The following is a 21,352-nucleotide window of genomic DNA, read 5'->3' as shown; positions in this document are numbered from 1 at the left end:
GAAAGCGCTAAACTTTTTGTTTCTGTTGCTGTGTTCCATTAAACAGTTTTCACTGTTTTTTCGGCTTCTGGTTTAATGCATCTTTCATGAGAGTGAAAACATTTCTTAAGGATTTTTAGAGAGGGATGATAGGACAGCAATACATCTACTGTTCGTTAATTCTATTAAAGTACCTCCTCTGTGAAGGGGTACAATAAAGGATTTTTTCCACACGGATAGGATATAGTTTTCAATTATTGACCAGATGATTAGAATAGAGACAGGGAAGGCTAGTGATTCTGCACTTATTATGAGGAAACCGGTAGGAAGGTCATCAGCAGCTGAGGTTGTTGCTTTTAACTTGGCTAGTAAATGTTATGGCTGATATTTGGACAGGCTGAAAATTAAAAGACAGTGTGTTGCTTTTCGAGAACAAATGGAAGCTGGGGTGAAGTGAGGTGGTCACTGATTAATGACACAACTGACCAAATAAGTGATGAACTGAGTGGCAATGGACTCTCTGTTGTTTGATGTAGAAGAACAGGGTGAAGTGGTATGGCCAGGGTGTAACAGTTTATTTAGAGAGGACCAAAATAGCTTGGGGTTGTTTTGGTGCTTTTTTGGAGATTACTTTAGTATTATTTCTTGTCAGATTTAACAAGGATCTTGGTATGGTTTCTGAGATATCTAAAAGTCTGGTAGGCATGTTGTGTTTTATTCTTATACCATTCTTTCCATGCTTTATATCTTTGCAGCATGATTTTCTTCTATTACTAGCATTTCATTTTAGTATCAGGCTCACTGCTCAGATGCTAACACACCTAGCTGGTGTACTCCAGTCTGAGATATCCAAGGCAAGATACTGGACATTGTACTACAGGTCAGGCACAAGCCAGCTCTTTTCCTATTAGAAACATATCATGATAGCTCTTGAAGCTTTTACAAACAGTTAAGAGCATCCCGATTTTAAGTAGGGAATTGTACCTTTTCAAGTTGTTTCACAAGGCTGTTCAAAAGCTATAGAATGCATTCAGTAATGGGCTGAATCAGCAAGATATAAATAGGTACAACTATCTCCTTGAACCGATTAGATATTCTCTTTAGATTAGATTGGCTACAGTATAAGCTTTCCTAACTTTGTTATACTGTTGTCTACCACTGTCCCAAGATCTTTAAAGACGGTGTCTTTTTTATGCTCTGACCATTTATTTTGTAATTATAATTTATATCCTTTTTGCCAGGTCCCATACTGCTATACTTAAAGGTGAGGTCATTCCTACTGCATGAAATATGCATTTCTGCAAACCATCTTGTAGAGCTTGGTCATTTTTTAGTTATCAAATTTGTAATCATCAGCATGTTTGGTTAATACATAATTCATATACCAAATTTACATATGAAAAGAGCCTGAAAATGAGTAGTTCTGGTATAGAGCCCTGTGGGGCAGCAAAGGCTGGGCAAGTATCCTCCATCCAGACCTCTTGTATCTTGTTGCTTAAACAGTGTTTAACTACTGAATTTCATATGAAATCACACTAAAAGCTTTTAATCTGTCAATTCCCCTTACTATGAATTGTGTTAAATGAATAGGAAAGGTCAAAATAAGCAGCATATACTATCACTTCTTCATGAAGTGCTCCAGCCACCTCTATAAAGACTACCACACAACTCAAATGTTAAGCTCCCTCCCCATAACAAATCTAGGCTGTTCCTTATCTAACAATAGAAGGCCTCTTGTGTCACTCTTGATAAGTTCCTTTCTAACTCCCCATGAATTTAGATAGGGACGAGTCACACTGATTAGTGTGCAACTGTTTGGGCCTATTGTGACCCTTCTTTGTCAGTTCTGTAAGCAGGTAATACTATAGTTTCTAACTACCAAAAGGGATGTATCCACACGCTAAAAATTTTGTTTAACATAACAGAAACAGGTTTTTGGGCTTTAATTTCATCAGTGGAAACTGAGAGATGATTGTTATTTGGATCCATGGAACCTGATCATTTTTTTTTCTTTTTTTGTGGGTGATGTCTGCACAAAACTAAATGCAAGTACATATGCTACATTGTGTGGCTAGGTGATCAATTTGCTTTTCATTGTTAAGACTTTTATTTCTGTTTTCTGATGTAATTAAAGAATGCCTTACTAATACTTTCAACTTTAAGATCAAGAACTGTTTAAACTTCAATTTGGAATATTTAACAAAAAACAGCTTTTGCACTTTATTAAGATTTCCTTTAATGACTGGGATGATTTCTGAAAACTAAGCAGCACTACTTTTACTCTTGTGTATCTTATTAGTTTTGTAATTCAGCTGAATTATTTTTCACTTAATTTATTTGTATGTCTTTATAACTGCAGAAGTAATAACATCATATAACTCAGTAATAGGGTCTATATTAGAACATCGAAGTTTCACAACTTCAAATGTCCTAATTTCGACCCCTATTCAGCGAATGCTGAAAATAACGAAGTTGAGGAACACTGAATTTCTTCCTAGGGAAGGAATTTGGTTGGCCGTTCCTGTGGCTTCACTACTTTCAGCACTGTGGTGGAAAGTTATGAGCCGGGATCAGGTAAGTGTGCGATTGTGTGGACGTGAGGGTTAGGGCGCGGGGTAGGTGAGTTAGGGTTAGGGCGTGGGTCAGGTAAGTGTGCTATTGTGTGGACGTGAGGGTTAGGGCAGGGTAGGTAAGTTAGGGTTAGGGCGCGGGTGAGGTGAGTGTGCGATAGTGACGGACCTTAGGGTTAGGGTTTGTGTTAAGGTAAGTGGATAGCTAGTGGTGTATGTACAGTTTAGTGTAGGGTGAGATGTAGGATTTTAGGTGTATGTGTGTGGATTGCTATTTGTTTGGTGTGCTTGTGTTGTGTGTATGTGTGTTGGAACAGCAAATTTTTTCCCTGGGAAAAAGTCGATATTAGAACATTCAACATTTTAAAAAGTCGATGTTCTAATATAGACCCCTCGGTAATATTATCCTGGCAGACTGACGTGGAACACTAACGACAGTATTTCAGTCTTTTTTTAAAATATGTTATTAAAGGCATCAGAGTTTCTGCTGGCAATGCAAGGGAAGGGTAATTAGTTTATGACATGGAGAATTCCTTAATGTTATCACGAAGCAACCTTTTTGAATTCATAGACAGCCCTACCACAATGCTTTTGAATGAAGACATGCAGCAGCACAATGGGCTTTTTCCATGCCATGCTACCTGCAAATGAAGAAGTCCAGAATACATGCAAATGAGGAAGTCCGGAGATAAGGTATCTGTTAATTAGCCATGTGCTCTCCCTACCCCAGCACTGTCTCAGGGAAGGCATCTACGTGCAGAGTGTTTTACAGAATTGCTTGCTCACATAAATTAGTATGGCTGCTCCTTGCTTTTCACAGAAGTGAACATGGCCCATCTGTCCCAAGGTAATACTGGGGAATTTGGTGGTAAGGAAGGGTTAAGATGTGTGTGAATGAATATATACAAGGGGCTGCATGTATGTATATGTGTGTGTGTCTGCTTGAGATATAGCAGTAAGGTCGGATGTCAGGCGTTACTTTACGGGGTGTGCAAGTGGGTGTCTATGGATGAATGGCTGAAAGTGTGAGTGAATGCCACTGGGTGGAAAGGGGCTTTCGTGTGTATGTGCATGGGTGGGATGGGGTGGCTGTCATACTTCCACATACCCTAGACTAATAAGTAGAGTCTGCAAAACTGGAGTGCGGGGATATAGCAGCCATCCTGAGTGGCACTTAGAATGGAAATTTGGGGGGGTGACCACAAGACACCATGGATAACTCCTAAAATTCATGCCGGGGCAGGACTTAGAATGGTGTTTAGGAAACAGTAGACAACAAGGATATTATTCTTGTATCTTAACATCATGGGGATGGTTAGGGGAGTCACTAGACACCAAAGATATTTTTTTCCTGCCTGAACTGCATTTTAAGAGTACAGGGATGGGGCAGGGGATGATATTAGACAACAGGGGATAAGTTTTAGTTTCATGCCTTTCTGTGATTAAAACAGTATGGGGAATCAGTTGAGTGGGGGGAACAACAGACAAGAGGGATTGACAACATTGGTGTGACTTAGAGGTACATAAGTGAAGTACAAGGTGCAGGGAACTTCTAAGAACCAGGAAAAAGTAAAGTGCCTTAAAAAGCACTAAACAGACCTAAACCCTGTACCCTCCGGATATTAATCATCATCACCACCACTAGATACCAGTGAGTTTGTTAAAAAAATCTAATTAAAAAAAAAAACAGTCATGGGGTAAAAGGGATTTGCTCTGAGTACTTCTGACAAGTGACACCCTTGCATTAGACAACTGCACTAACCAATAAGTCAGTACACAAACAGAACAGGCTACAAACACATACAAAAAATAAACTTTAACAGACTCTAAGTCAGTACTGCATATGCTTTCTTACAATATTCAGCATCCTGAGTATTATGCAATGCCTGCAACATGTTGTGATGTACAAGGGACAGGGACAGGAAATGGCAGGCATACCTCTCAGTCTGATAAGCACATTTTACCCTAGCATGCATTCACTGAAGAATGTGAAATGTGAGATTGGAATTTCTGGCATTAAGTAGTGGCTGTTAACTTATTTTTTTATTAATCATCTGTGAATCACCTGGGCAGGGGAAAATGAGAAATCATGGACATTCTTACAACAGGGACAGATATGGCTATGTGAGTTTTACTGTGTGTTTGTGTGTGTATGTATGAGGAGTGACGTGGGGGGGGGGTGCCTGTGCTTACACAATGTGGCTGCCGAAGTTAACCACCATTGGAAGTGCTGATCTGCCCTTTGCAGTAATACACTGAGATTTATTGACATGCAAATTAGCTGATAATGAGGTATTTCGTTATTGTGGTTAATGGGTTTATGAATCACAAGATACCACATTACATTAACAGAGCCTTTTACCACATCTCAATGTGATGTGGGAACACTTTAATGAATGCTAGGGTAAGAATGAATTTATTCTTACGATAAAAATAACAGTATGAAGATCACTGCTAATTATGGTGGTACAACCACTGATGAGGAGTATGAAGGGGTCTATATCAGAAGACCGAATGGAAATAACAGCGAACGGCAAAACATCGAAAAGACCGGTCCTCGAACTTGCTGTTGTGGGGTGCTGTGCTACAGTGAGGAAAGGGCAAATATTCCACTCTTCACTGTACTGCGATCTGACAAACAGCACTTCGAGGTCCGGACTTTTCGATGTTTTGCCATTCGCTGTTATTTCCATTTGGTCTTCTGATACAGACCCGCATGAAGAACCTAGATTTGTCAGTGTACCTAGGATACTGCCAGTCTAGCTGCATTCCATATCATTTGTACCAGATTGTTTTGATTAACACAGCTAATTTAATACAAGGACATTTTGTTTGACGCTGAGCAGTTTACTCAGTACCTGGACAGCTAAAATCTGCCATAAGAATTGTATTTTCACTGATATTTAACATCCTGAAGTTTAAACAGGAAATCATTTTGCTATGTAGGAGACTGAGGCAGTATACAGTAAGTTTCACTCCTATAACATTATATTTCAGTACCAATTATATTTATTATGATATGAAAAAGTAGTTACCTTGAGTTGTTTGCATTTGGGTTTTAGGTGTTCTACAAAAACTGATATACTGCAGACTATCCCTTCAGAAATGCAACAACTGAAATATGTATACTCTGTAATTTGTGATATGCATTTCGGATAAAGTTTCAGTAATAGTACAGATATTAACATCCTCCAAGTAAATAAAAAACTTCCAAATCACACACTTTCCTACTGAGGCTTTTCATATTAAGAAAAAACAGGCTATTTTCAACTCTAATATATATATATATATATATATATATATATATATATATATATATATATAATTTATTTATTTATTTATATTTAGATATTTTTACCATGCTGCGGTAGTGGTGCTGCGTTAGCATTGTCGCCTCACAGTAAGACGTTGTCCTGTTCGATTCTTAGCTAAAGCGTCTTCTATGTGGAGACATGCGTGAATGGGCATTCGCTGAAGGTTGTGCGCCAGGGCTGGCAACTCAGCACGAAAATCTACTGCCAATCATTAGCGGACCAGAGTTCCGCTGTGGCGACCCCTAACCAGGAAAAGCCGAAAGATACAACAACATTTTTAATACTGTAGAATCAGTCAAGACCAAAGTTTTCCAATGCATGTGACCTGAGTTCTTCTAGTAGTTCTAGATGAGACTGCAACTGTCAGGGGTACTGTCTCAGGATCTGCACCACTGTTGCTACTTATTATGTGTGAAAGCTATCCTTAAGATTATGTTGCAAATATGCAATACTGCCTCACGTTATGACAGATAAGTGCCACGTCCAAATAAGCTTCTCACTGAGCAGCAGAATAGTGAAGTTAAAACAAGTAATTTCCATGAATTCACCCATTTCATTCTCAGCCAGTGCCCTTCTATGCTACTTTACCAACAGTAGCTGAGACTTTTTGCTAAGACTGTTTTGTATTCACACATACAATGTTATGGTAGCACAGTGACACCAACCAAACCCATCTATCACCCCAAAAGCTTCAATTACTAAACACAGTTAAAATGAGGCAAATGGGAACCCATAAAAGATAAAACTATCTGTGGTAAAAGAGTCACTGTTCTTAAAGCTGATACCATCAGCTAATAATTCACCAAATCCTTTGAGTACCCTTATATGCATTAAAAAAAAGCTAGTCACAGACTTTTGACAGTAAATAATGAAATTCTTTACTTGAAATAACTTTTAGTTATGTACTTACCATAACTTTGTTTGGGATCCATCTCGACTACATTCTGTACTGATGGGTCCAGATATTCTGTCATTGACTTTTTACAGGTGTTAAATAGTTTAAAAAATGAGTGGAAGATTACAATAAACATTCAGCTAGTGGTAGGATTAAGACCAGATAACTTAGTGTTTCTTAAAATGTCATTTCTTTGTTTAAGTTTTGTTTCATACCTTTTTGTCACAAATTTATTTACACATATGTTTAAATTTTCAGTCCGCATAACTTAACTGTAGATGTTATGTGATCCTATCTCGCCTACATTCTGTACTGATGGGTTCGGAGCCGATCCTCGGCTCCGACTCGGCACGCTATACTATAGAGCGAAGTCTCTTATTGGCTGAGCTATTCTATATCCCAGGATGCACCACCACTAAATTCCCCAGATCTTATTTGTCCGCACACATGCACATACACATGTACTGCTGATATAACATTGCCATATGTTTCAAGATGAAACGGTCGAACTCGAACCGTCCGGTCTCTTCTGATCTCCAAGGCAGGGGGAAGGAGGGTAGGTTATTAGAAATGTAGGCGAGATGGATCCCAAACATCTGAAGTTATGGTAAGTACATAACTAAAAGATGTTATGTGATCCTATCTCGCCTACATTCTGTACTGATGGGACAGCATCCCTAGCACCTGATTCCTGGGTGGCTCACTGGAAAACACTCCTGAGAACTGTGGAACCGAAGGAAGCTCGCCCCCGAGATGCCACATCCAATTTGTAATGAGAAATAAAGGTGTGAGGAGAAGACCAGGTAGCCGCAGCACAAATGTCACTAATGGCAAGCTTGGAATGAAAGGCTGTTGAAGTAGCCATAGCCCTTGTAGAATGAGCTTTAACAGCGGTTGTAAGCTCTCTATTAGAAAGAAAATAAATATGACTGATACAGTCTCTGATCCACTTGGCAATAGTGACCTTCGTGACGACTTTGCCCAATTTATTGTCTGAAAAGGACACAAACAACTGATCTGTTTTCCGTGTTTGGTGCGTCCTATCTAAGTAGAAACGCAATTGTCTGTGAACATCCAATGAGTGGAAGATATATTCTGCTCTGTCTGAGTAGTTGGGGAAGAAAACTGGAAGTTCCAAAGACTGTTGAAGACAAAAACTAGAACAAACTTTGGGAACAAATGATGGATTAGGCCTAAGGGATACTGTATCCTTGTGAAAAAACAGGTACGGCGGTTTGACACATAGGGCTTGAAGTTCCGAAACTCTTCTGGCTGATGTAATTGCCACCAAAAAGGCAGTCTTCCAGGAAAGAAATTTCAAGTCAGAAGTTGCTGCCGGTTCAAAGGGGGAAGAGGTCAGCACCTAATACTTAAATTAAGATCCCACGGTGGAGCAGGATGAGAAATTGGAGGTCGAGCAGCCCAGCACCTTTCATGAAGGCTTTACACAACTTATTGCTCATCAAAGGTGGGTCTATACTTTCATGAAAATTAGAAATAGCCGCTAATTGAACCTTAATGGTAGAGACCGAAGAACCTTGATTGAATAAGGAAGCTAAAAATTTCAAAACTTCAGCCACCGGGGCAGTAATGGGATCTAATCCCCGGAGTTGGGCCCAAATGGCGAATCTCTTCCATTTACTATTATACATCTTCTTAGTCGAATTCTTGTGGGCCGAGGACAAGATATGTATGACTTCCAAGTCCAAAACCTGGTTCCTGACTATAGTCGGAAGTGGAGGAGCCAAGCTGTTAACCTCAATGAGTGAAGGGACTGATGAAGCTGTCCCGACTGGTGGATCAAGAGATCTGGAACCTGGTCCAGGAACCATGGACCGTCCAGTGCATATTTCCAAAGAAATGGCAGCCAGACTTGACGAGGCCAATATGGTGCAACTAAAATCATCTTGCACTGCAAGTGAATCGCTTTCTGGATCACCCTGGGAAGAAGGGGAACCGGTGGAAAGGCATACAGTAGGCCGGTGGGCCAAGTTTGGACTAGGGCGTCCTTGGGAAACCCCCCCGGAACCGGGGTGAGAGAGAAGAACTGTAGACATTTCGTGTTGAGGGAGTTGCAAAGAGGTCGCAACAAGGAGTTCCCCATCTTCTGAAGATCTGAGATGCTACTCTGTCGCTCAGAGACCACTGCAAGGGAGCTTAATGGTTCTGCTCAGTCTGTTGGCTATCACATTGGATCTCCCCGGAATGTGTGTTGCTACCAAGAAACGGTTGGTTGCAACAGCCCAATTCCATACTTTCATGGCCTCTCTGCAAAGGGGGTAGGACCTTGTCCCTCCCCGCTTGTTCAGGTACCAAACTACTGACATGTTGTCAGACTGAACGGCAATCATACCCTGGGGGAGGTAGCTGTGTAGTGCTTGAAGCGATAGAAGCACCGCCCTCATCTCCAGTATGTTGATGTGTAGGGAACTCTCGTCGGGGTGCCACTTGCCTTGGACTGACCTGCCCAGATAATGTCCCCCCCACCCTGTCTGGGAGGCGTCTGTAGTCAAAGTGGCCACTGGAGGAGGAGGAGGAACGAAGGGTCGCCCCTGATCCAGGTTGGAGGAGAGAAGCCACCAACGGAGGTCCTGTTTGCATGTCTCCGTGATTATAATGTGGTGACTGAGAGGAAGATCCTGATACGACCACTGGACCAACAGGAGCCACTGGAGAATCCTCATGTGCAATCTTGCTAAGGGGACCAGGAGAACGGTTGCCGACATGGAACCCAACAGTTGTAGGACCATCCTTGCTGGGGCTCGGCGTTTGAAGAGCAATGCTCGGACTTGAGATTGTAATGTTTCTATTCTCTCTGTAGGAAGATAGACCCGCATTTGCTTTAAGTCTATCTCTACCCCGATAAACCGTATGCGCTGAGATGGCAGCAACACAAACTTTGCCCAATTGAAGGTGATTCCTAGGGAGGTGCCTAGAGATATAGTGGCTGCTAGGTTCTGTAATAGTAGATGCCTGGAGGTGGCAGTTAGGAGCCAGTTGTCTAGATACGGAAACACCTGGAATCCTAGACTCCTCAGGTGAGCAGTCACCACCGCCAAACATTTGGTGAACACCCTGAGGGCTGTGGTGAGACCAAAGGGCAGTGCGCAGAACTGGAAATGACTGTTTCCCAGGCTGAAGCGCAAATGTCTCCTGGACGCCTGATCTACCAGAATGTGATAATACTCGTCCTTGAGATCTATGGAGCACATCCAAACACCTTTCTCCAGTAGCGGGAGAATGGATTGTAAGGTGACCATCCGGAACTTGGACTTCTTGATTGATCGATTTAGGTTGCTGACATCCAAAATGGGCCTCAAGTCCCCGGTCTTTTTTGGCACCAAAAAGAATTTTGAGTAAGTCCCTAATCCGGTCTGGTCTACGGGGACCGGTTGGATGACTCCTTTTTGAAGCAGCTTTGAAATTTCGACGGCTGCAATATCCCGTTGACTGGGTGGCGGGTCCGGGATTTTCCTGGATGGCGGGGGGTGTGTGAAAAGGGGATGACGTAACCTCTGGCGATGATTCGGAGCACCCATCGGTCCCGAGTGATACCGGTTGTGCGTCAGGGCTGGCAACTCAGTACGTAAAAATCTACTGCCAATCATTAGCAGATCGGAGTTCCGCTGTGGCGACCCCTAACCAGGAAAAGCCGAAAGATACAACAACATTTTTAATACTGTAGAATCAGTCAAGACCAAAGTTTTCCAATGCATGTGACCTGAGTTCTTCTAGTAGTTCTAGATGAGACTGCAACTGTCAGGGGTACTGTCTCAGGATCTGCACCACTGTTGCTACTTATTATGTGTAAAAGCTATCCTTAAGATAATGTTGCAAATATGCAATACTGCCTCACGTTATGACCGATAAGTGCCACGTCCAAATAAGCTTCTCATTGAGCAGCAGAATAGTGAAGTTAAAACAAGTAATTTCCATGAATTCACCCATTTCATTCTCAGCCAGTGCCCTTCTATGCTACTTTACCAACAGTAGCTGAGACTTTTTGCTAAGACTGTTTTGTATTCATACATACAATGTTATGGAAGCACAGTGACACCAGCCAAACCCATCTATCACCCCAAAGGCTTCAATTACTAAACACAGTTAAAATGAGGCAAATGGGAACCCATAAAATAGAAAAGTATCTGTGGTAAAAGAGTCACTGTTCTTAAAGCTGATACCATCAGCTAATAATTCACCAAATCCTTTGAGTACCCTTATATGCATTAATAAAAAGCTAGTCACAGACTTTTGACAGTAAATAATGAAATTCTTTACTTGAAATAACTACAGTTAAGTTACGCGGACTGAAAATTTAAACATATGTGTAAATAAATTTGTGACAAAAAGGTATGAAACAAAACTTAAACAAAGAAATGGCATTTTAAGAAACACTAAGTTATCTGGTCTTAATCCTACCACTAGCTGAATGTTTATTGTAATCTTCCACTCATTTTTTATACTATTTAACACCTGTAAAAACTCAATGACAGAATCTCTGGACATGGTCTCAATCCCTGTATAGTCAGTAAACATTCTCTTTCCAGACCATTAAATCTCCACTACTTTCCAAGATGCAAACAAAGACTGACTGCATTTTTAACAGTTGCTCTTTAAATCTGGAAAAATCTCATTACATGAAAAATGTCCATAGGAGTATCTTCATACAAATCCACAATGGCAGCTATTCAGTAAGCATAGCCTCTAACGGCAAACAAGTCATTCTCTGCAGTTAGCAAAACATTTTTGATTTTTCAGTTTACCTCTAGATTCACATCCTGTATGCAGTCACTCAACACTGTAGTATCCACTTACAGCAACATAGTCTTAGGCAGGAAAGGGCGGGATTGAAAACATAAAGCTCAGCTAATGAATGTGTAAGCTTGAAATTAGTTTCCAAAGCTCTGATATATTTTATAGCAAAACAACTGCATGATCATTATACTGTACAGCATTGTACAATTTTACAATGTTGCTTCATGTTCTACTGATACATTTTTTAGTAAAACAACTGCTCGATCAGTAAACTGTTTCACATATTTTTACAACTTTGTTTCATGTTTTACTGGAAACAACAATTATGGGTTTCATGTAGATTTTACATTTCATGTTTGCTGAAAAAAACAATTACAGGTTTTACACAGCTTTACCTCTCTCTTAAAGAAACAATTATTTTTACTTTTGCTTAGTGTAATTTTTCTACGAGGACACCAAGTTAAAAGTCTCACTAAAGTCTAAAAATAATGGCCCTTCTAAGTGATCCTTTAACGTTCTTGCTACAAATAGAGCTGATTAGTATGAGAGGAGAGGGAAGGTGGTGTACTCAAGCCTGAAGTAGTGTAGTGAATGATATGAGCTGTGTGTCATGACTTTACAGCTTGTTCAAGTGTTTGAGTTAACAGGAGTAGAAAGGTTAACTGGTCTTAGACTTAAGATAGTGACGTGTTAGTGATTTTAGAGACAGCACAACAATGGCACCTTTTACAATATGTGGGAAGTTTCTTAAGGTGATTGAGAGTTTGACTATCTGTGAAAGGATATGAAAGTATAACATGAGAAACTTAAATTAATAACTTACTGGTGACTTGTATAAGAATAGGAAATATATAAAGAATGCAGGTGACTGTTAATAATCTGGGAGTTATAACATGGTCATAATGGGGATATCATGAGGAGGATAGGATTGATAAAGGTTGGCATGGAAATCTGAGCAGGACTTGATCATAGTGAGGGAATGTCTAAAAACTTTGCAATCAGTCTTGGATCTTCACCCCTGTACCACCTTACTCATGTGTGCTAACTCTAACCTTAGCCTTGTTTCTAACACCAACCTAATAATTAGATTACTAACCACTCTCTCCCTAGCAGTATCACTAAACAAGATGCAGACACATGCACACGCAAATGGGTGAGCATGCATGCACACACATACACCAGCAACCAAGAATGCCAAAACATATATCCCCTTCCCTAGACCTTATTCCAACCATAATTTAAGAACACTTGGGTCCACATGCAGCACACACACACACACATACACTCTCTCTCACACTCACACACACACACACACACACACACACACACACACACACACACACAGGTTCATAGGTATATACTACGCTAACAACCACCAAGGCCTTTAGAAGCCTAGTCATGTAACCTAACCCAATTGTTTCCCCTTTTAACACTAAGCATCTTAATTGGAGGGGCATGTTTGTTAGGTGGATTATGTTAGTTAAGAGATTGTTAAAAAGTTATGTGTGGGGGTGATACGTCAGTTAGGGAATGTTTAATGTCAGCCTGTGTCTATAACAGACATGAGAGCCAGCCCATAGATGAATTTATGACTATCCATTTAATGGTCAAGGTTATGTTTGAATAGGGCTAGGGAAGGACTTTTCTTCACATGTTCCAGAACATGGGGATCTTTGAGACACAAATCTGCCTTGCTAGCTTGCTCTATTTATGTTGCAAGCAAAATTCAAATCCCTAGATCTAGTGTTTCTCCTGCTGCTCATTTTGCAGATATGCAAATACTCCTTCAGGGAGGGATCTAAGGGTGCCTTATATGCCATGCAAAGATTGCCTCTCAAGAACCTGTAGGAGACCGAGTACAGAGACTGGCTCTACGGTGATTTGCATTGGACAGTGTGTTAATACCCTGGATTCTCTTTCTGAGCAACCTCTGTGGGCATTCCAACTGTTGCATATGCTTTGTCAGGTACATGCCAAAGGGGACACTGTACTCAATGATGGGTCTGATAAGGGTAGAGTACACTTATGCATATGCCTAATCAGGTACATGCCAAAGGGGGCACTGTACTCAATGATGGATCTGATAAGGGCAGAGTAGAGTGATACTATAACTTCCTTGGATCTAGTTCCCATGCCTTTACTTAGAAGCTGGGTAACACTGAATGATTTTCTTATGCCTTGGGCTAAGTGTTAGTCAAAGGCCAGATTACTGTCTACATATGTTCCCAGATCTCTAACTACTGTGTCAACTCTTAGGGATGTCTTTTCAATGGAAAAATTTGCCTGGGTGGACATTTTCCCAAAATGCACTATAATGCACTTATTTGCATTGAGTTTTAATCCTTGGCTTTGGCTCCAGTCATTTGTTTGAGTTAGACCCTCCTGCAGGATGTTATTACCATGTGGGAATTTACAATAGCTCTATCCCATATTGGTGAGAACTAAGTCCAGTACAGTTGAAACTCTAATAGCAGTGTGCATTAACTGATCCAAGAGTATTTGTTAATAAAGTCCAGGAAATTATGTGCTTGTAAGTTAGAGGCAGTGTATGTTTCTCAGTCTACAGAACAGTAGTTAAAATCTCAAATGGATAGAGTGTTTGGTTGGATACAAAGTGCCTCCAGTATATCTAGATAAGAGTTCTAGGGTTCTTGTGACATAGATGGTAAGATATGGCTTGTTAAGATATGGTAAGGGACTGTATCTAAGGAGATCTGCACACAGATGAACTCCACAGTATGATCATGTTTAACCAACCTTAAGGTACACCTGTTGCTAATGTAGACTGAGACACCACCTCCACCTTTAGTCCCTGTCTGTACAGTTAATGGTCTAAATGTGTGGAAGGCATTGTAGTCTCGCACTGCCTCAGTACCTTCTGTGGCTTTAAACCATGTCTTGGTAACAGCACAGAAGTCAATATTCTCCAGTATGAGGACAGCTTGTAGGGTGTGGAGTTTCTTGTTTAGGCTCCTATCACTGAGCAGTAACACCTTTGGGTTTTATTTGCTATGTTGGTCGGTCTGTCACTTTGGCACTGACTAAAAAAAGTGTCTAAGAGTTGAATAAAGTTTTAGCCAAAATTCGGAAGCCCAGGGGGGACAGGTGTAGGCCATCTTTGGCAAAGCAAAGTGGTCTGTTACCATATTCTCCCAGGCTGACAAATATTGAATCCCTATGGACTGACACTAGAAACAAAGTAAATTGTTTAAGTCAAACATTTTTGTTCATACTATGGCATCATCCTTGGTGAAGGTAGAATGCTGCTCAATGTAAGCCATATACCAGTCTGAGACATGTATTCAGTGAGGTCCATGATGTCTCTCTACATACAGTCCAGAGAGGTAGATCTCAGGTCATTTACACCCACACAGATTATGACAGAATCATACTGGTATCTGTGGTGTAATGACTTGAATGCATGTATAACTTGGTGGATCCTAGCTCCAAATAAGCAACTAAGCGTAATCTTCTCCTGGGCTTTGTTTTTGGGGGTCCACTGGGTGTAGGTGTATGTGTAGTGTTTGGTGTTACTTTTGGTGTATGCTTTAGAGGTTGCTGAGAACAGGCATTGCTGTTTGCAGGCATAGGAGGTCTTTGAGATTTGGGGAGATTGCTTTTTATGGCCTCACCATAAGATGGTCTGTGTTTGTGGACACTATATGTGGTGGATGTAGAGTGTGTGTCTGTGTGTGTGTGTGTGTGTGTGTGTGTGTGTGTGTGTGTGTGTGTGTGTGTTCCTGATAACCTTGTTTGTAAGTGAAATTTTCGTCTCCACATAAATTGTGAATGTACGTCTCTGACATACTGTGTTGGTTTCTTTAAAGATCACATAGGGAAACAATTGGGTTAGATGGCACGGCTAGGATTATAAAAGCCTCGGTGGTCATCAGCCTAGTTCATACCTATGAACCTATTAAAAGGTTTATTTTATTTATTTATTTATTGACATTTGTTAACCGGGTTTGTCCAACTGGGCTTGTGGCCCATTTTCAGTGGAGACCCGAGGAGAAAAGCTCCAGTAATACATTTTAAAATAAGTACAATTTTAAACAATATTGATATAATAGCAGTTATAGCAAAATGATTCACATATGTTGGGATACATACATGAAGTTAAAGTTGCATTAAAAAGAAGCTAAGTAACAATTTTACATTGATATAGTTCAATAGGTCAACAATGAACATTTTTTGTTTGTAGAAAATTGTGCAAATGCATAGTACACACATTGGAGAGAGGTGTAATGAGGTACTAAGTATGGTCCTATTGAGGGTACATAAAGTGAAGGAAGACTAGGTAAGGTCATGGCAAGGGCAGGTTCTGGAATTGAGAAAATAAGCTTTTAGTTCATTTTTAAAGTGTGAGGTGTGGGAGACTGAACGTAAATCAAGGTGAAGTTTGTTCCAAGCATGGGCAAGGGAGTGTTTGTAGAGTAGTTTGCCTACTGACCTTTTAGGGGGGGTAGATATCAAGTAATTGTTGGTTAGGTTGCCTGTGAAAATGAGACAATTGCTACGTTGTTTCAGGATATCCATATATACCAAGCTGGCTAGAGAGACATTTGGAAATTGCATATACATGTTGTCTGGAACAGTATTAGGGTGGGCTGTTAGGATATAATGACTGGGTTTTACAGCAGTGTGGTCACTAAGGTTAGGGACTAGAGCTGAACAGTGCTAGGATATGGTATTAGATAGTGCTATCTGATGTGCAAACAAGCTGCTCTAAGTTTAATTCTGTGCAATCCATCACTAACTTGCAGGCTACAGTCTTAGAAATAGTTTTTTAGATAAACTTCATTGTCCAGGCACTTCCATCTGTACAGGACACTGCTAACCACTGCTGCATGGTGAGAAGCTCTGAGTAAATGTGCTTAATTTATAGAAGCAAGAATGAAAGTGAAATCTAACTCCTGAGCTCTCCGGCCAATAAACGACTACACTTTGAGGCCATATGGAGCACTTCCCAACTCAGATAGACAAGGCAAACACCTTCTGCCACAAAATGGACAACCTTAGTCTCCAATATACAAGCACAGACAAAAAAAAACCCTCAAGTGCAATGCAAAAAACAACTCACTCCCTGTCTAAATTGTCCCTTTATACAGCAATTACAAGACAAAGCAACTCAAGTAGTAAACAGTATGGAAAAAAAGACGATTTGCAGCAAAAATACACTTTAATTGCACAATAAAATTGGAAAATACACACAGTGATCAATTAAACAGTGACAAACAAGTGCAATATTTATTTTTAAGAACCAATCTTTCCACGGATGGCAGTAGATTCAGTGGAAATGCTTCTTGAAAACTGGCAAGATGCCAAGGTTTTCTGAGCTCTGTGGAAATGAGCACACAGCTGTGCAAGTGCACCTAATTTACAGAAGCAGAAATGAAAGTGAAATCCAAGTCCTGGGCCCTATGGCCAATAAATGACTACACTTTGAGCACCTCTAGAGTGCTTCACAACTCAGACCAGACAAACACCTTCTGCCACAAGATGGATGACATTAGTCCTCTTAAGTAAAAAAGGTGCAAGTGCAATGCAACAACAAACAACTTATTCCCTTAACAAACTGTCCCTCTACAAAATGATTACAAGACAAAACAGTTCAAGTAACCAAACAGTACCTTCAAATCAGATACTACAGCTTGTTGCCAACAGTATAATGGGTCAGTATATGAGCCAACCTGCCCATGAAAATGTTTGGCACAGTGATACATTGAGTTAATTACACAACAACAATCCGATCAGTAAAACAGATCTGTACAAACCAGTTAAAACCAGATCCAAGAGCTTTTACAACACAGCCAAGCAGCCAACAAGGCTGAGTCCAAGTGACTTGGCTTCTACTTCTAATACTATGGTCTCAGGTAAAGAACAAAAAACAGTTTACTTACATAAAATTCAAGCTGCTGTAGGAAGCCACACAAATCAGATACTATAGCTTGTTGTCCACAGTATAGTAGGTTAGGATGTGAGCTAAAAGGACCAGGGAATTATTTGGCCCAATGGAACATAGAGTTAGTTACATAAATGCATGGATGGCAATCCAATCAGTAAAGCAGATCTGTACAAACTAGTTAAAACCAGATCCAAGACCATTTTACAACACAGCCAACCACCCACCAAGGCTGACTGCACGTGCTTTGGCCTCTACTTTTAACAAAACTGTCTTCACTACAAAACGAAATACAGTTTACCTACAAAATATTAAACTCATTTAAGTAACCAAACAAATCACATACCACAGCTTGTTGTCCATATTATATCCAAAACCAGATCCAAGACCATATACTTGTATCAAGATTATATCACCCCAGATGGGACTCGAACCCACAATCCCTGGCTTAGGAGGCCAATGCCTTATCCATTAGGCCACTGGGGCCTGACTAAAAGCTCTACAAAAGAGCCAAGTACCCACCAAGGCTGGCTGCAAGTGCTTTGGCTTCTACTTTTAACAAAACTGTCTTCACTGCAAAACAAAATACCATTTTACCTCCAAAAATTTAAACTGATGTAAGTAGCCAGACAAATCAGATACCACAGCTTGTTGTCCACATTATATTTGGTCAGCATGTGAGCCAAAATGGCCAAGAAAATGTTTTGCCAGTAAAATATATAAATAATTAAAAAAAAAGTCCAGGGTAGCAATCCAGTCAGTACAACAGATCTGTATAAACCCATTAAAACCAGATCCAGAATCTTTTACAACACAGCAAAGCACCCACCAAGATTGACTGGAAGTGTTTTGTCCTCTAGTTTTAACAACACTGTCATATCTAAAGAACAAAAAACAGTTTACTTACAGAAAATTCAAGCTGATGTAAGGGCTAGACAAATCAGATATTACAGCTTGTTCTCCACAACTATCAGGTCAGCATGTGAGCCAATATGGCCAGGAAAATATTTAGTCCAGGGATATATAGGGGATAATTAAAGACTAGCTTAGCAGTCCAATCATTAAAACAGATCTAAAAGCTTTTACAACATAGCAAAGCACCCACCAAGGCTGACTGGAAGTGCTTTGGCTTCTTTTAACAAAACTGCCTTATCTAAAAAAAAAAAATAGTTGACTTATAGAAAATTCAAGCTGCTGTAAGAACGCAGACAAATCATTTATTGCAGCTTGTTCTTCAGAATACATTAGGTCAGCATGTGAGCCAATATGGCCAGGAAAATGTTTATCCCAGGCTTACAAACCAGGTAAAACCAGATCCAAGAGCTTTTACAACACAGCCAAGCACCTACTAAGGCTGACTGCAACTGATTTGGGCTCTACTTTTAACAACACTGTCTCAGCTAAAAAAAAATAAAAGTTTTCTTACAGAAAATGCAAGCTGCTATAAGATATCAGAAAAATCAGATGCTACAACTTGTTGTCTTCAGTATCAGGCTAGCGTGCAAGACAAAATGGTGAGGAAAATGTTTGGCCAACTGACATACAGACTTAATTAAACAAGGAACAGGTTAACAATCCATTCAGTAAAACAGATCTGTACAAACCAGTTAAAATCAGATCCAAGAGCTTTTTCAACACAGCCAACAACTCACCAGGTGAAATAATTCTGCATTATCTGGACATCTGCAGATAGCTCAGATACTACCTGGATTAGACAAAATATTTCAGGTTGTCAGACAACCTCTACCATTTTGCATCTGCTTTTAACTGGTTTGTGCAGATCTTTTTCAGTAATTGGATTGCTATCCTAGTCTTTGTTTAATTAACTCTGTTTATCACTGGACCAACTCATTTTCCTCCTCATTTTTGCTCACATGCTGACCTGATCTACCTTGAACAACAAGCTGTAGTATCTGAGGTGAGCCATGCTAAGGCGCACTTTTTATGCTCCAAACCTGCCAAGAGACAACAGTCAAGACCTGTATTAGTAAAGATGCAATCTTAATCAGCAGAAAAAAATTGATCCTGGCAAAACTGAGACAGAAGGGCAAAAGTATTAAAAATTAGAGATAGTAGAATATTTGTGGAAAATGATTATTCACTTGGCAATAGCTAGAAGACAATCAAATGTTTTACAGCAATAAGGGAATGTTGAGAAGCATGTGTGAGATTCAAGCTAATCTATCCAGCTGTTTTCAGAATATTTTTTCCTGGAGGATCAAAGACATTTTTTGATGTAGAAGAGGCTAAGGTGAAAATACAAAAGTGTGTCCAACAAAAAGTGAGCCATCAAACAGAAGGGGACTCTGCTTCTCATTCTTCTGATAATAAAACTCATACAGAGTCGTTGCCAGTAAAACCTTTTCCAATGATCCAAAGGAAAATGCTTGAGTGACCGAAAAAAGCACAAGAGCTGACTAGAAGAATAACCTTTGTATAGGTGATTGTCTGGGTAAATGCCCATGACTTAATTTAGAAACAAGTTTTCTGGTTGCTTTAAAAATAAGAGAACACTGTGAATTCAGGGAAAAGTTTTCCTTTAGCAAATAAATGTTCAGTGTGAGTTAAGAAGTCAGCAGCAGAGGGCAGCGTACATTCTGTTCTCATGTTTGTCTAGAGACAAGCTAACCGCAGATGTAGGTAATAAATCTTGAGGCTGAGCATTGCTTACTGAGGGAAATGTAAAATTAAAAGGTACAAGGGCAAGCAGCTCAGTCAAAAACATGAAATTACTGGAAGTGAATAAGAGCAGCATTCCTAGTAACTAAGCAATTTAATGCATTTACTACAATAGTGTACAATTTAGTTTTATTTCGAGATAACCATTGCACTTTTTCATAAGGCTAAAAGTTAATGTTTTCTAAAAGCATAAAAGCTAGTTTTCTCATCTGGGAAGGGACTAAAGATAAGACGAAAACAGACAGCAATTAGTGCAAGTGGGAGCACAGGCTGAAGCATGCACCTTAGCATGGATATCTGTGAGTGTAGCCGTCAGTCTAGGACAATTTTTCCTATCAGGAGGGGGTTAAACTTCATTATTTAAAGATGGGATCTACGTCAAAGTATCAAACAGCCAAATTGTCAAACCCCATTTGCTGACAATTCAATAAGTTGATAAACAACACAAACCCACACAACACAAACAATGTTTTTGCAGAGGGCAAACTCCCCAGCACTCCCACAACCCCCGCTAATTATATATATCAAATCCGGGACTGCACTACAGTGGAGAAATAGGCAAGTTCCCTGAGCCCTACTGTACTGCAACCTCAGTCAGAGCTGTTCATTGAACAAAATTATCGACCATATGGGTTTCGGCAATTTGGCCATTCAATATTTTGACATAGATCCTTATTTATTTAACATTTGTTTGCCAGGATAGTCCAACTGGACAACAAGTGTCCATTTTCAGTGGAGTCCAGGGGAGAAAAACTCCATAAGTTTACAGAGAGAAGAAACATTTACAAAAGAGACATTACAGAGTAGTAGCATACAGATTGTAGACTTTACAGCCGTTAGTATACAATAAGAGGATATACCCCCTTTTGGTTGAAAATACAAGCGTACAAAATATACAATGAGAGTAGATAAGAACCTGGTAGAGCATTGTAAGATATTTCACAACTGAATAAGAGTATATAAATGTTTAAGTTTTCCATATATACATTCAAGCAAATATACATGTAAGAATATACATACATGTATATGCATACACATATACACACACACACACATATATATACATACACACATACACACACACACATATATATACATACACACATGCACACACACACACACACACACACACACACACATATATATATATATATATATATATATATATATATATATATATATATACACACACTCACACACACACACACACACACACACACACGTACATACACTCATATATAGGTTACTGCTCACACAA

General features: G+C 39.9%; 1 protein-coding gene and 1 non-coding gene across 7 annotated transcripts in view; both read right to left on the bottom strand.

Annotated features, from left to right (window-relative positions):
* The window catches only part of CEP164 (centrosomal protein 164), a 1,424,585-nt gene that overhangs the window by 582,034 nt on the left and 821,199 nt on the right, over positions 1–21,352 (bottom strand). The gene's annotated exons all lie outside the window — the stretch shown is intronic.
* On the bottom strand, positions 17,829–17,901 carry TRNAR-CCU. The gene has a single exon. It is a non-coding gene; the product is annotated as a tRNA-Arg (tRNA).

Source organism: Protopterus annectens, chromosome 8.part0 (assembly GCF_019279795.1).
Source record: "Protopterus annectens isolate FY-2018-M chromosome 8.part0, PAN1.0, whole genome shotgun sequence".
In the NCBI taxonomy this organism is placed as follows: Eukaryota; Metazoa; Chordata; order Ceratodontiformes; family Protopteridae; genus Protopterus; species Protopterus annectens.
Note: the sequence above shows the minus strand (reverse complement) of the source record. Positions and strands in the feature narration are given on the sequence as shown.